Source organism: Pinus tabuliformis, chromosome 3_1 (genome assembly GCF_031772625.1).
Source record: "Pinus tabuliformis cultivar Carrire ecotype Pingquan chromosome 3_1, CPIR1, whole genome shotgun sequence".
In the NCBI taxonomy this organism is placed as follows: Eukaryota; Viridiplantae; Streptophyta; class Pinopsida; order Pinales; family Pinaceae; genus Pinus; species Pinus tabuliformis.
In genome coordinates this window covers 751,683,073-751,698,952 of record NC_142301.1, presented here as the reverse complement: position 1 = coordinate 751,698,952, position 15,880 = coordinate 751,683,073, and the positions used below count along the sequence as shown (strand labels likewise).

Genomic DNA, 15,880 nt, shown 5'->3' with positions numbered 1-15,880 from the left:
CTTCAGGATTCATTACCCTTAACCACATTTAAATTCTTCTTAGGTTAGATTGTGTACTTTGAAACTTGTTACTATGAGAGTATTTATAATGTTCAACGTAATGGAACTGTGGTCTGTCATGTGAACTCGATCTCAATATTTAGTTTATCTGGTTATGTTTCTTCAAGCTCTCATGTTTTTTAAGTGCATAGTCGTATACTGGACATGGTAAAGGCCATGGATTCTAACTTAAAAGTTCTTTGTTAAGTTCCCCTTTTGTCTGATTACATTTCCTTCAAACTCTGAAATATTTCTCATAAGAAGCAAATGTTAAATGTTTCCAGTAGTGGTTTGCCTTTTGTAAGAATCCATTATTTTAGTGCCAACAAATGCTGAAACATTTTTAAGAGTTGCCCATAATAAAACTGATCAGCAGCTGATATTTTGGAAACAGATGCTCGTCTATGCAATAGCATTGAAAGATGAAAGTGTTAGTTGGCTAGGGTTTTGAGATTTTTACAAATGTATTCACTGAAAAAATATAGAAGATGAAGATCTGGTGGGTTATTCTTATGATCCTCTTGATGATCTGGGAGAGGATGCAATCTTCTTCTTGGAAAAGCATTTCGTCAATCTCAAAGGTAACATAGATCTAGATTTTACTTTAATCCAAAAACCTCCTAACACAAGGCTGCATAACCCTAGTTCTATATGTTATTTGGAAGCTGTTGGTTCTTGAAGAAGGCCCTGAAATATTTGGAAGCTGTTGGTTCTTGAAGAAGGCCTTGAAATATTTGGAAGCTGTTGGTTCTTGAAGAAGGCCCTGAAACACTTAGGGGCAGCTATCCACTCGATCTATTATTGGAAGGGGCGTTGGAACGAGGTACCACTCCTTCCTTGCTCCACAAAGAGGAGTTTCAAGAATCTAAGAAGCTTTTGGAAGGTAAAGAGATCTTTAGATGGATCAAATGCTGATAGGGATAGGCCCAAGTTCATCTCTGCCGTGGCATCTGTCTCAAGATCTGTTAGGGTTTCTCTCAGATTTTAGTTGGGCAGATTCAGTATGGTGGTTGACAGATGCACGATTTTATTAAACCCCCATCAATTTTTTTTCAATGAGACAGCTCCACAATCATAGTTGTTACAAACTGGTAAAAGCATATTCCTCTAGATCATTTTCCGGGCTTCTCAATCTCTCCACCTCAAACTTCCTTCAGCTACATAGAAGAACCCCACATCTTGTAAGAGCGAAAGATATTTATTATTTTGAGGATTGCATTCCCTCTTGCTACATCTCATATGGCATGAGGTTTCTCTTGTGGTTTTCATCAGAATGGATGGTGTTTGTAGCATGGTTCATATGGAGTTTTGATGAATTGAGGGTGTACACCTTCATATTATTTAATTGGGATGGTGTCTTGATGGAGGAGATTCATTTAATACTTGGTGGATTGTCATGATCATGGTTTTTCTTCATGTTGATTATAGAGCATGCTACCTCACCATGTTGTTGTCTTGGTATACTTGTTCATCTAGAGAGTGCTACACCTTTGTTCATGTATGATGGTTCTATCTCCCAAAGGGGTTGGATAATGGTGATGTGAGATAGTGACATGGCATTATATTGAGCATAGTAATGATTGCATATGATGGTGTTATATTACTGGTTTGTCACTAAGAGAGGCTGCTTCACATGGTCCCTTTTGCCTCAAAATCTTGTAGGTCTTTGTGAGATACCTCACAAGAAAAAATCCAGATTACGACTCAATAACGAGTTGGATGCCACTACCATCTTAGCAATCCACCTCCTGCTCTTTTGTGGAATTTCATCAAATAGGAGGCTCCCTAGTATAGGTCACCTAAAGGTTAGTCTAGGTCTAGGGTTCGATGGTGACACTTAAATAGGCTTACTCAAGGTAGTCAGGCTAAGAATATGGCTCAATTCTATTAGACAAGGAGTAGCATACTCATGAAGCAACCTATAGGGTTTTTGATGTATGCTTCAATACTATCCCAAATAGTGTTGCAAACATCTCGATTTTATTGTGATTTTATCCTAATTTTGCGATTTTTTGGCCAAGCCAATGTTTGCCGATTTTTACCGATGTTTTGGTGGTATTTTAATTTTGCCGATGTTTGTTGACTTCTATTGATATTTTTGCAAGTTTTACGATTTTTTGGTTTTTTGGATCCTTGTCGATTTTATCCAATGTTGATGTTTGCAACATTGATCCCAACTAGGCATACAAAAGAGAAAAGGTTTGCTTAATGACATAGTCAGCAACAGGAGCTACAAACCTTCAAATGACCCTAAGTTGATGCCTTAGTGCAGAATTAGGATTTTTATAGGCCTAGAATTTCCTAGGGTTAACGACATCAGTCCTAGGGAGGGACTTCCAACCATGCAAATTGCTAGATTTTGATGTTCTAAGGATCAACAGGGTAGAATGACTTCCACTAGCTCAACGCTCATGCCCTAGTTGAATTCGACCTCAAAACTTAACCCTAGTGGCTTGCCCTGAAGGGCCGAAATTCTAGGAGGGAGGTAAAAAAGGTAAAATTTTATGATTTTTGACCATCAATATGGATGCCAGTGCCTTCTATCTACTTTGGTGAGGGAGTCTTAAAGGAATTTAAGTTTTAACCCTGGAAATACCCTAGCTATCACTTTATGTGGGGATAAATTTACCAGAGAAAATCTCTCTTGGAGGTTCTCTAGTGAAGTTTCGAGATACAAATTAAAGCATGGAAAAATTAACCAAGTATTTCATATAAACATAAGCATTTAGACATGGAACATAGAAAAACCTAGCAACATTACATGCAATAATCATGAAAGATATTCAATAATAAGGTACTCACAATATATCCAAGAAACAAGCCTTCTTTATCCCAATATGATGTCTCTGCAACAAACAAAAGTTTTCAATAGTCAATATCCACAAAAGATCACATGTCCACAAAGTAGCAATGTACATCAAGCTAGGCCGAAGTCTCTAAGAGAGGTCGATTTCTCCACCAACAATGATGAGTAAATGAGTGGGGTGACTCTCTATTTATATGAAGTCTACCTCACTTAATTTCTAACTAAAATCTCTTACACAAGTTTAATTTTTTAGTGGACAAAAATTAAATTAGGGTTACAAGCTAACCCATTAGCTTTACATCATAATTTTCCGATGTATGCCCACACGTGTGAGCTCTAGGGCTAAAAATGTGATGACATCACGCCCCTTTTGGGCTCCAGATGCTCCATCAATGCAATGAAAAGACTGAGAATGCCTCCAAGCATCATGATCATCCTCCATTTGAGGAAAAACCCCCAAATCATGCATCAAAGCAACTCCAAGAGTCAACATCCAACTGTGGGTGCCACACGTCATCTCCATGGGTGTGATATGAGCCACGTGGTGCCTCCATCAGGTGCAACTGGCCCTCCTCAATCATCTTAAGGATGATCGTCCTCATCTGGGCCCTGGATCATGGCATGCCCATCAAGTACTATCAATGCCATCTTGGGGGCATGCTGGGTCCATTGGTACATCGTTAAGAATCCTCCATGCTAGGCAAGAGAAGCCCAACATTTTGGCTCCTGCGGTTGCTCTGCTATGTGTCTCAATTGCTCAAGTCATCAAAAGGCCTAACACTCTGGCAAAAGAGGGCAATGTTGCATCTACTCAGTCATCATGCTCTTCGGAATGCGTACATGGCTTGTGCATCATATAGAATGGGTTGCCCTCTAGGGCTTTGTGTTAAATTTCTAATACCAACCAGATTTATTTTCTCACGACAACTTAATTTATCCCCAAAGATTTATTTATTTACCCAAATAAACACTAAATCACTGGTATTTTAACTTCTAGAATTAAATATATGCAACATAAATAAACCAAAGTGTACACCAAGGGCTACAACGCTCAGGGCAAGGGCTGTCACTCTAATCCCTACCCACTCTGTTCTAGCTATCTCCTAGACAAGCTAAGGGGGGTAGTCCCTAAAGGGTGAAAGGGTGGATGATGAAGGGAAACTTGTTGGGAGCCAACAAGTTCTAGGAGATGCACTTAGGATTATCTTAGTAGCTTGACTTAAATTAGATGCAAGTGTGATTAATTGAGCAGTGCTTAGGCTATTCAATTAGATTGGACTATTTAGATTTAATGTTATGAGACCAGTGCCTTCAATTCAATGCTTAAAGAAACTAACTTGCAGAATAAATGGTTTATCAAGTCAAAAGATAACAAGTGATGTTTATCAAGGGAGTTGCTTAATGAAAACTATCAATCAATAGCTCTCTTAGAATAATCTGAATACAGGTATCTTGTTTAGTTGGTTGGATCTAGGGTAACATTTTTAATTTTGATTGAAGTAGCAGGTATCTCTATTTCTTCAGAATTTTATTGTTGTTCTATTTAATTAAAAATTTCAAATTTCCCCAGATATTTAAATATTTCAACGGATAAGATTAAAATAAATTTTAATCTTCATCAACGGTCGAGATTGCTTTGACGACTCTCCCTCCAGCAACTCGGCCTTGCAATCTCCTCTTACTCACCCTCTTGGATTTGCCCCTATCCACTCGCACTTCTCCTTCTCTGCCTTTTTGGTTCACATAGGCCCTTGCACTTAGAGAAAATCCCTCTCTTTGAATGATGACTCAATCACACTTGTGTCTTCACCTCCTCGCTAGGCTCCCTTTATAATCCTCATTAAGTCCAAATCCCTAACCCAATCTTCCTTCTAGAATCATCTTGGAGATCAATGGTTGAGATTATATCTAAGTTACTTAAATAATTAAATTACTTATCCTTAGAAAATGACTTAACAGTCCAAAATAATTAATTGACTTTAATTATTGTACTTTCCCTAAGTTAGATGTAGGAAAGAAGATATAAATCATGTACTCCACCAAGCAAGCACCTAGAAGAGGCAAATAATGTCTTACACATTCTAAGATACAAAGTTTAGGTAGAAGACCTTCTGAAGCTACCACTAGCTTCAACACTCCCTCCTAGCAAGGAAGGGATTCTCCACCACCCCCAACTTATCTCGGTACTTCACAAACTTCCCTTTCACTAGAGGCTTAGTGAGAACATCTGCCACCTGCTCCTTTGTAGAAATGTACTGCAATCTCACAACACCCCTCTGGACCTTGTCTCTGATGAAGTGATATCTGATCTCGATATGCTTGGACTAGTCATGAAACACAAGATTCTCAAAGAGCTTAATGCAACTTTGATTATCACAGTGAATCACTTTTGGCTCCATTTGTAGATCAAATAACCTTGCAAGCATCTTGTGAAGCCACATTGCCTCACAACTCACCATACTTGCTTCCATGTACTCTACCTCTGCTAAACTAAGTGCCACTGACTGTTGCTTCTTGCTGAACCATGAGATCATGGCTGATCCCAAGTTGAAACAACATCCAGATGTGGACTTTTTGTCCACCACACTCCCTACCCAATCAAAAATCGGTGTACCCCTGCAACCCCACTCTTCCAGCTCTGACATACCTCAGTCCATAGTCTATTGTGCCACGCAAGTATTTCAACACATGTTTCGCTGCCACCCATTGAACTTGTCTTGACTCCACCATGAACTGCCTGAGTGTGTTCACAACACAACATATATCCGACCTAGTGTTGACCAGATACATCAAGGAACCTATCAACTGCCAGTTTAGTGTGTGATCCACTAATTCACCTTAAGAAGCGCTCAACTTCATCAGGTTAGTGATCATCGGTGTAGACATAATCTTGGAATCCTCCATCCTGAGCCTCCTCAAGATCTCAACTACATACTTGCCTTGTCCAAGGAAAATCTCTCCTGGCTACTGCCACACCTCCAGTCCCAAAAAGTAGTGCATCAAGCCGATGTCCTTCATATCGAACTTCGAATCAAGGTCCTCCTTTCACATCCATATGAGCTTCATGGATCATGTCAAGAGAGATCGTCCACATACAATACCAAGATGAGATGCTCACTCTCAACAAGTACATAGTACAAGTTGGGATCCGCCTCTCTCTTGGTGAAGCCCAAACCAAGAAGATATCCATCAATCCTGGCAAACCATGCGCATGGAGCCTGCTTCAGCCCTTCAACTTGCATACATGGAAATCTCTCCCATGCACCTCAAAACCCTGAGGCTACTCAATATATACCTCCCCCTCAACCACTATGTTGAAGAAAGCAATCTTCACATCCATCTGATGTATCCTCCACCACATCTCTAAGGCAATGGACATAACTGCTCTAATGGATGCATATTTGGCAATAGGTGCGAAGGTCTCCTTGTAATCCACTCCCTCCTTTTGGGAGAACCCTCTCGCCCCGAACCTCGTTTTGTGCTTCTCAACATTGCCATTAGCTACATGTTTGATCTTATAGATCCATCGAGAAGTGACCGTAGACTTTCCCTTCGATCTCGACACAATGTCCCATATAACATTGCTCATGATGGAACTATACTCCTCTATCATGGCATCACTCCAGATGTGCTCATTTATAGCCTCCTCAAAAGTGGAAGTCTTAGACTCTCTAATGTTGCTCGATAGTGCCAAATAACTTGAAAATATGGTAGGTGGTCTACTCTGCCTAAACGGCCTGCTAGGAGCCTCCACACGCTCCTCAACATCTCTCAACGTTTGCTCGGCCCATCTTGACCTTCTCCTGGTAGAGCTTGAAGGAATATCTAACTCATCCTCTGGATTCGCTGACTGTGTGCATGTTGTTGGTCCCTATTCAGCCTTATGAGCTTCTTGCTCCTGCTCCTCTATTGTTGGGAAATCTAGGGCTTCGAGATTTAGTGATTTCTCTTCTATTGATCACTTCTTGTGAATGCTTTTTACTTCTTAGATTAGGATCTTCTTTTATTTATGTTTATAGTGTTGTTCTTTATCAAACAACTACTAATGCGTAAACCATAAAGAGACACGAGACACAAAATATAGGCTATCGGCGAGGGCCAAAACCTCTCCCACTTGAGAGGAGAACCTGAACAAATCCTTCTTCTTATAGAGACTTCAATTGACGAATATCAAGACCAAGACCCTTGACCTATTTGCCACTCCAAGACCAAGACACAAACCTTCCTTGAGATCCTTTACTGAACAATAGTCAACCTTCTGCTCCTTCCTCCTCCTCGACTATTCTTCAACTTCAGATTCCTTCTGCTTCAAGCCTTCGCTTTATTTCGGCCTCCTCGAATTAGGTTTGCAATCTTCGACCCTAATTCAAAAACCCTAACTCATGCATATGACCTTCTCTTATGCCTTGATTTCCTTCGCTTTATTTGGAGGTCTCTTCCTTGGTAACTCGACTGTAATACACCTTGATCTTCTCCTTGTTATGATCTACGAGTATGACAATAAGAGCTTGGCTTCTTTTGTAGTGGGCAACACTCTTTTCTCGCATGTGTGAAGTAGATTATCCCAAAACAGAACCAAAAACAATGTTAGAGGCTTCGCTCTTGCTTCCCTTCTCTTCACTGGCTATAAGACTATCTTCTTTTTCCCTTTTAGACTTCTTGTTTCAAACCTCTTCTTTACCGAAAATCTGTGCTACAAATGAAATCCAAACTGCGCTAGTTATAGTTGTTTCCCTATCAATTAGGCCGACTTGTTAGAGGGTGAGCCGACATGACATTTGGTGAAGATCTGTGATTTCTTCTTGTCGCCGACTTGTAGGAGGTGCCTTTGCTTGGTCTTGGAGGGCCTTCTTATACAATTAATGACTCATACAAAAATGTAACATGCCCAAGAAGGGTGCTTCATACATGACATTGACTCTCTTTGACTTTATGACCAATCCTAAGGGCTCACAATGGGAGCCATCACTAAAAATAAAATTCCTTGCTCATAAAACCCATGAGACAAGCATTACAATAATAATTTTATTTTTGTTCTTTACATCAATTACATAAAATCATAATTACACATGTCATTATGAAGGCCAAACCTAGTTACACTTTTCAACACTCCGTCTTAACTAGGGAGGTATTCATAATGGTACTTGGCCATACTAAAAATAAAATTCCTTGCTCATAAAACCCATGAGACAAGCATTACAATAATAATTTTATTTTTGTTCTTTACATCACTTACATAAAATCATAATTACACATGTCATTATGAAGGCCAAACCTAGTTACACTTCTCAACACTCCGTCTTAACTAGGGAGGTATTCATAATGGTACTTGGCCATTTTTAATGTGAAGAATTTCTCATAAGAAGAGTCAGATTGGTAACCCATCTGTATAACATCATATCAACCAGCATTGTCACATATCAAGGCCTTGACTAACAACTCTTATCTCTTCACGAGATTTGAGCTCAATGCTGGTGAGACCAATGATGTATAGACACCTGTTGGAAAATGTAACTAGGTTCGGTCTTCATTAAATGTATTTGATCATCTTGTAATGTACTTGTCAAAAGAATAAAGAAAAGAATTTTTATTATTATTATTGTGACTTATTGTAGCATGGGTTTCATGCTTGGGTCACCATGTTTTAGGTCAAAGTCCCCATTGAGGACTTCTAGGGTTTATTCTGAGTCAATAGAGTCATTGTACTTTTAAAGAGACCCTTCTTGGGCTTTTGAATCATGTAAAAATGTTAAGTATTGAGTCAAATGTAATTTAAGTATCCTCCTCATCAAGTCGACCTAGAAGAGATCAAGTCGGCCTAAGGACATCAATTCAACCTCCCTTGAAGCCTATAAATAGAAGCAAGTCGAATTCATTTGGAACACACTCTCTCACAAGAAAGTTCGATATCTCTTGAAAAAGGAAGAAGTGCGAAGTAGAAGAAGAAGGGGAAAGAAGTGCGAGTTGGGTGGAGTCTAAGAAGAAAAAGAAAACAAAATTTTGGTGCCTCTCTGTTTTTGTTTCGTACTCTAGTTTAGGAGATCGAAGTCTTCCAAGTTTTGTTGATGCCGAAAGCTGCTACATAGTCGAAGTTGCTGGGAAGGAGGTCGTAGATCTAGGAGGCTAACTTGGTGTGGAGGGAAGCTTTGGCCTTTGTTTAGGGTGAAGAGTCTCAAAGAATACTATTGAAAGGAAGAGAATTTTTGATTGGGTTTTCCCCTTGGGGGGGGTTTTCCCCTTGGGGGGGGTTTTCCCCTAGCATAGTGCCTACATCTGGTGTCCATTATTTTATGTGCTTTTGCTTTGGTAATTGTTTGATGAACAAAATAAAGAAGATATAAAGAAAACCTAATAAGAGGTTAAGAACATCACAACTAATTATCAAGTATAAGAAAATCTTTTTGCTTTTTTGATTTTCTAACATGGAATCTGAGCTTTGGTTAAGAAAGAAGAAAAGGGCAGTCTCAAGCATTTGATCAAGGAACCATTCAAAAGGACTATCTCAGGGAAAGATTCTACTATATTCAAGGAAGATGTCTAACACAGTCAAGGGAGAGAACAATCTTGAAGGAGCCTCAAACTATAGGTCTTGGAAGAAGAGGATTGACCTCATCCTTGAAAAGAACAAGGTTTTTGACTTGGTCAAAGGAAAAGTAAAGAAGCCTACAAAAGACTTCGGTGATGCTGACAAAGTAAAGTTAAGGGAACTAGAATTGGTGGCCGTGACTGTAATGGTAGAAGGAATAAAGGACAACCTTGTCCCATTCATAGCCAACATCAATCATGTGAAAAATCGGTGACCCGATTCCTATTGCAACAAACTGATGATATTTCTCCTATTTGTTAAATTGCTTTAAACAAATTACTTGCAGTTTCTACAACAAATATCGAAATACATATACTGCAGCCTACACAAAATAAACACTGTGGAAGAAATAAAAACAATGGAAGAATAGATGCACACACAAGAAACACTGTTATTTTTGGACTAGAGTCCCTAGAAAAACCCAACTCGCGAAAATCGGTGCAACAACTGAGGGTTTGATTATTATGCAGTAGTAAATTTGAGTACAAATCTATGGAAGCTCAAATCTAGCTTTCCATACAGAGAAAATAACTGACAAACATCTAGTGAGAAAAATCTCACTTCCACTGGTGATCTGACACTAACATCAACTCAAGATGAGCTACCCCTAGCTGCCTCTGTGCTGCCTCTGCATCAGCCTGTTGGGACCAGCGTCTCTCTCACTCTATTGATTAGCTGCTGCTCTGGAAACTCGATCTTCTGGCTCTCCGGGCTCCCACTCCAGCTCCTGTCTTTGAAACTCAACTTCTCCTTAGCAAATACAAATCTCCCTCTGAAGCTCTGCGCTGCTTCTCTGCACTACGTCAACCTCTTTGTGGAGTACGTTGTCTCTCTGCTATGCACTCACCGAATTGGAAAAACTTCCTTCCGACCTTACTATCCCTGCCCCTCTCTCACTGCTTTGAAACTACTGAATCACCTTTGACAACTCACAACTGCTACTTTGGAGTTCGATTTCCTAGCAATATCGAATTCCTGGTGGCTCCAAGTGTGTTCTCCAACCCCCATCAAATTTCTTCTTATAATCTCTCGTTGAGGCTTCAACGACCAAGATTAAAACATAATCGATGGCTAAGATTAACTAGAAATCGATCCATGTCTTCTTCTAGAAGATTCGAACCATGACTTAATTAATACCCTTTAATTAACCAGATTTCCTAAGTTTAGATTTAAGAACAATTAAAAAAAAAGTTAATTATTTTAATTAAGTCGTCTCTAGGTGGAATTTCCAGAAACGATTTCTGGGTTTTGGAGAATGCATGTATTCTAGCCTCTCCACCAAATTTCGTGGCTAGAACACAATCGATGCTACAAAAATCAACACATCATGCTTATGAAATGTATGAAGCCTTGTCAAAGTTATTCACTATTAAGAACATTAGTCAAGTAGTAAGTTTGAAGAATGAGCTAAGGACCACATAGATGACTAAAGAAGACACAATGGCCTCCTTCTTTGTGAAGATAACAAGAATCAGGGACGATCTTTTGTCCATTGATGAAATTGTTCTTGACAAAGAACTCGTGATCACTGCTCTATTAGGATTGCCACCTACTTGGGGTGCATTTGTTGTAGGACTTAATAATTGGAAGGAAGCTCCCACTTTTGAAGAACTATGGATTGCTTGCAGTCACGAAGAATTAAGGATCTCATTAGTTGCGAATCCTGAAGGAGTATTAAATGCCTACATTGCTCATGACAAAGGAAAAAAATCGAAAGGACCAAGGAAAAAAGTAGACATGTCCAAGGTAGAACGCTATCAATGTCATAAGAAGGGTCACTACAGGAGTGATTGTCCCGACAATCCAAGAAACAAGAAGAGATAAAGAGATCAAGCCAACTTTGCTGAAGAAGGAGACCCAAAGAAAGTCCAACCCAAAGAATCTGATATAAGGGACTTACACTATTAAGTCCTTTGCTTTTAGTCTTAGATATTTTATTTTATATTTTTGATGTTTTAGATTTTATAGGTTTTAACATGATTTTGGAAAAGACATTTTCTTTTGTTTTATGAGTTATAGGTATCCCTCAAGCTTTGCAGGGAGCCCCCAACAACTCCCAAATATAAGTATCTCATTTCCTTTCAATTTTTGGTTTCATGTAATCATTTAGTTTTTGATTATATTAAATACTAATCACCATTCTCCCTCTATTGTTTTGATTAAGAAGACATTTGCTATATCCTCAAGGAGTATGGAAGAAAGCCACCCAAGATAAGGTTTGTCAAGAAACAAAGGTATGCCTTAAACTACAAAACATTGACTTCTTTATAGTAAATGTTTATTCATTTGACAATCTATTACTAACATTGTTGTGTCTAGCTATATTGAATCATATTGATTCTTGTTCTGGGTGATTCATCAATTGATAAATCTACCCCACTCATATTCTTAACTGATTTTATAGAACCCTAGACAGGTTCTCTAGAAAACCCTAACCTAAGGGTATGCTGACAATGTGTGAAACCCTAAAACTGCGTAGGATGATTGTGAAATGCTATTTGAAGTCCTTCTTGATGATGTCATGTTTGGGATTTTGGTATGATCATGAAATCTTAACTTGTTAGGGTTGAAAGATGTTTGTTTGAGATCTCGAACCTTTGAAGTTTTGGAATAGTAGGGTTTTCTTTACTAAGTTATGAAACCCTAGATATTTAGGGTTTGGTTGAGCCTATAAGCAAAACCTTTGTTATAAAGTAAGATCATAGGAATGAAGCCCTAGGTATATATATGTGTACATTTGGTCGAAACCCTAGCTTGGTCTAGGTTAGTATATGTTTGATGTATTAATGTTGTCGGACATATGATATGCTTATGCATGATAATGAATTCCTAGATATGTGTGTTAACCTAGTCATTGATGGTCATAAGTCTTAGGATTCAATATAAGTCTTTGTCTGTGATTCTAGGATGATGATATTTGGAAATCTAGGGTTTTGCAACTAAACCCTAGTAGTAGTTAAATCCTCTAGTATGTGTGATATAATAATTTGAGACCTATTTATATAATGATTGTTGAGATTTTGAAAATGAAATTCTAGGGCTTTGGAGTTAAACCTTTGTAAAAGTGAAAATCTCTGATGAATGATGACAATATGATAATTTGAGATTTGTGTAAGATTGTTGAAATTTGAGTTTTAGTTGAGGTTAATGGTTGATTGAAAATCTAGGGTTTGCAACTAACCCTAGTGGAAGCTGGTCATGTCAATGACTAAGCTGTGATTGGTTTTGATTGAGTCTCTGGTATGAAATCTAGGATTTGTATGAAACCCTAGTGGAAAGTCTAACATATAACTTTTGAAAGTTGTTAGATGCCTTATACATCTTATTTGTTTGAATTGTTTCTAGGGTTTGCTATATGTTGTAGTAGGGTATGTTACACCTTTGAAAGAAACATTGAAACCCTAGATGGAATGAAAGCTGTTATGAAGTAGTCTAGGGTTTACGACAAAGTTCCTAGCTAGATGTTGAAGAGTATATGTCTCTTGTTTGTAATTAAGTTTGGGTATCTGATATGTATAAAGTTGAAATGCTTCCGTGATTCTAATATGGAAAACTTTATGCTTATATAGATTTCGTTGTACTTGCTATCTAAGTTGTGTAGGTACACAATCTTCAATATGGTGAAGATGCTCGTTGATGTGATAAGCATGACGAGGATGCTTATAACTCTAATGAAATGGTTGCAAGCCATGAAAGATTCTCCGATGACGTAAAGAAGAAGCTGATCTCCCTAAGGAAGTTTGAATAGAAGAGATCTCCCTAAGATTAAGAGGGAGTTTAAACTTTAGATAAAGAGATGTTCCCTGGTTGAGAGGGAGGGCATAGCTTGGTTTTGATTGAAGAATGAATTTTAGAGGATATGTTGTTGCATGAGAAGTAGGAAAGGAAAGTGTATGATTGAGGAATCTCTTGTTAAAGATTTGGTTGATAGTCCTACTATGAATAGTTGAGAAGCAACATCAAAACCCCGAAGGTTTGTATTTGGTTATTTACATATGAAAGTATATTATTGATTGGGGTTGTGTTTGTATAGGTTAATCTCTCGAAGATGTTGATGGCACGCTGGTTACCAATCAGTTTGATTGGGAGAGATTGGTTATCCTTGATCTGCTTGATCTAGGAGTGTTGAGGCTTTGTGAGTGAAGAATTGCCTGGGAGGACATTTGGCTGACACTTTGTGTTTATGTCTAGGTCTCGAAGTTGGAAAAGGTGGTGTTGATTATAGAGCTTTGTTTTGGATACACACCTAGATCTTTGGGTTGGTGGTTAACAATTAAGCCTGATGGTACCTAGAGAGGCTGAAAGCTTGAGTCCACCTTATTCCCACTTGGATAGATTGCCTTAGTCAGGAATTTAGTTCGTGGCATTGCGGTGCCTAAATGTTGAGAAACCAATGGATAGATTGCCCTGGTTAGGAATCTAGTCCATGGCATTGCGGTGCCTAAAGTTCTTCATGGTTCATATAGTTGAGTTCTTCCTTCTACTTATGAATACCTCCCTAGTTAAGAGAGAGTGTTGGAAAATGTAACTAGGTTCGGTCTTCATTAAATGTATTTGAGTCATCTTGTAATGTACTTATCAAAAGAAAAAATAAAAGAATTATTATTATTATTATTGTGACTTATTAAAGCATGGGTTTCATGCTTGGGTCACCATGTTTTAGGTCAAAGACCCCATTGAGGACTTCTAGGGTTTATTCTGAGTCAATAGAGTCATTGTACTTTTAAAGAGACCCTTCTTGGGCTTTTGACTCATATAAAAAAGTTATGTATTGAGTCAAATGTAATTTAAGTATCCTCCACATCAAGTCGGCCTAGAAGAGATCACGTCGGCCTAAGGACACCAATTCGACCTCCCTTGAAGCCTATAAATAGAAGCAAATCGAATTCATTTGGAACACACTCTCTCACAAGAAAGTTCGATATCTCTTGAAGCCGAAAGAAGTGCGAAGTAGAAGAAGGGGAAAGAAGTGAGAGTTGGGTGGAGTCTAAGAAGAAGAAAAAAACAATATTCTGGTGCCTCTCGTTTTGTTTCGTTCCCTAGTTTGGGAGATCAAAGTCTTCCAAGTTTTGTTGATGCCGGTAGCTGCTTGATGCCGAAAGCTGCTACATAGTCGAAGTTGTTGGAAAGGAGGTCGAAGATCTTAGAGGCTGACTTGGTGTGGAGGAAAGGTTTGGTCTTTGTCTAGGGTGAAGAGTCTCTAAGAATACTATTGAAAGGAAGAGAATTTTTGACAGGGTTTTCCCCTTGAGGGGAGTTTTTCCCTGGCATAGTGCTTACATCTGGTGTCCATTATTTTATGTGCTTTTGCTTTGGTAATTGCTTGATGAACAAAAAAAAAGAAGATATAAAGAAAACCTAATAAGAAGTCAAGAACATCACAAGTAATTATCAAGTATAAGAAAATATTTATGCTTTTCTGATTTTCTAACAACACCCTCATCATTGTCTCTCTTGGAACATACCCTAACCGGGTTGTTAGGGTGTGTTCCGCTAGAACTATTCTTATCTTGGATTCCTAGTCCTCAAAGAATATTGGTCCTCTACGACTACTATTATCTTGGATGCCCTAACACATCTTCAAAGAGCATCGGATTCCAGATGTTTACCCATCCTCCTTTCTGTTTTCCCAAGTGAAGACAAGAATGATGTGTCTATCTCTCCCTCTTAATTAAGGAGGACATATCTATTCCAATAAAGGAATGTACTCATTCCTACAGAAGGAATGTACCTAAGCTCCCTCTTGGCTTAGGAATTTTGTTTCCAAGTTTCTTCCAAGTAAGAAACTTGTTTCGAGGCTCCCTCTTAATTAGGGACCTACAACATCTCCTTAGGTGGAGATAATGGGACAACGAACTGCTTGAAGAAATCCTCCTCACGATGTCATGAACATCTTTTCGTTATTTAGGAGTCTTCATGTTTGAAACTTCTTCATAGGGCACAAACCATCCATCACTTTCATCCATGAGTTAGTCATGTCATCATCGGAAAGTGATTCATCAATCCATATTTGGCCTTCCTTCATGCCATGCTGCCTACTTCCATGCCATGTTTCTTGAAGGAACTTCCTTCCTGCTCCATGGACAACAATGGTGGAAGACATCCATAACTCTTCCCTTGGTAGCCTTGCATAAGCCCATCCAAATATTGTTTAAAAATAAAGGAATGAACATTAAATCAAAATTACCTTTGTGATGGTCTTTCATCATGACATCTTCTAGTTTTGTTAATTTTAGGTAACAATGGTATGTTCTATGCTTAAGAGCAATTTTACTTCAATTTCTTTATTAGCCCAATATCAATATCCAGTTTAGCAATCACATCAACATGATAGTAATATGCAAATAGAACATAAACATAAATAGTAGAAGACAAGCCAAGACAAGAGGACACAAGACGTGGTACTAGCCAGGGACAAACCCCATTGTGGGGAAACCCTTGATCAATTC

At 38.5% G+C, this 15,880-nt stretch overlaps 1 protein-coding gene across 3 annotated transcripts in view; it reads left to right on the top strand.

Moving 5' to 3' along the window:
- LOC149189548 (uncharacterized) overlaps nt 1-15,880 on the top strand; it is a 232,483-nt gene that overhangs the window by 11,668 nt on the left and 204,935 nt on the right. The window lies entirely within an intron of this gene.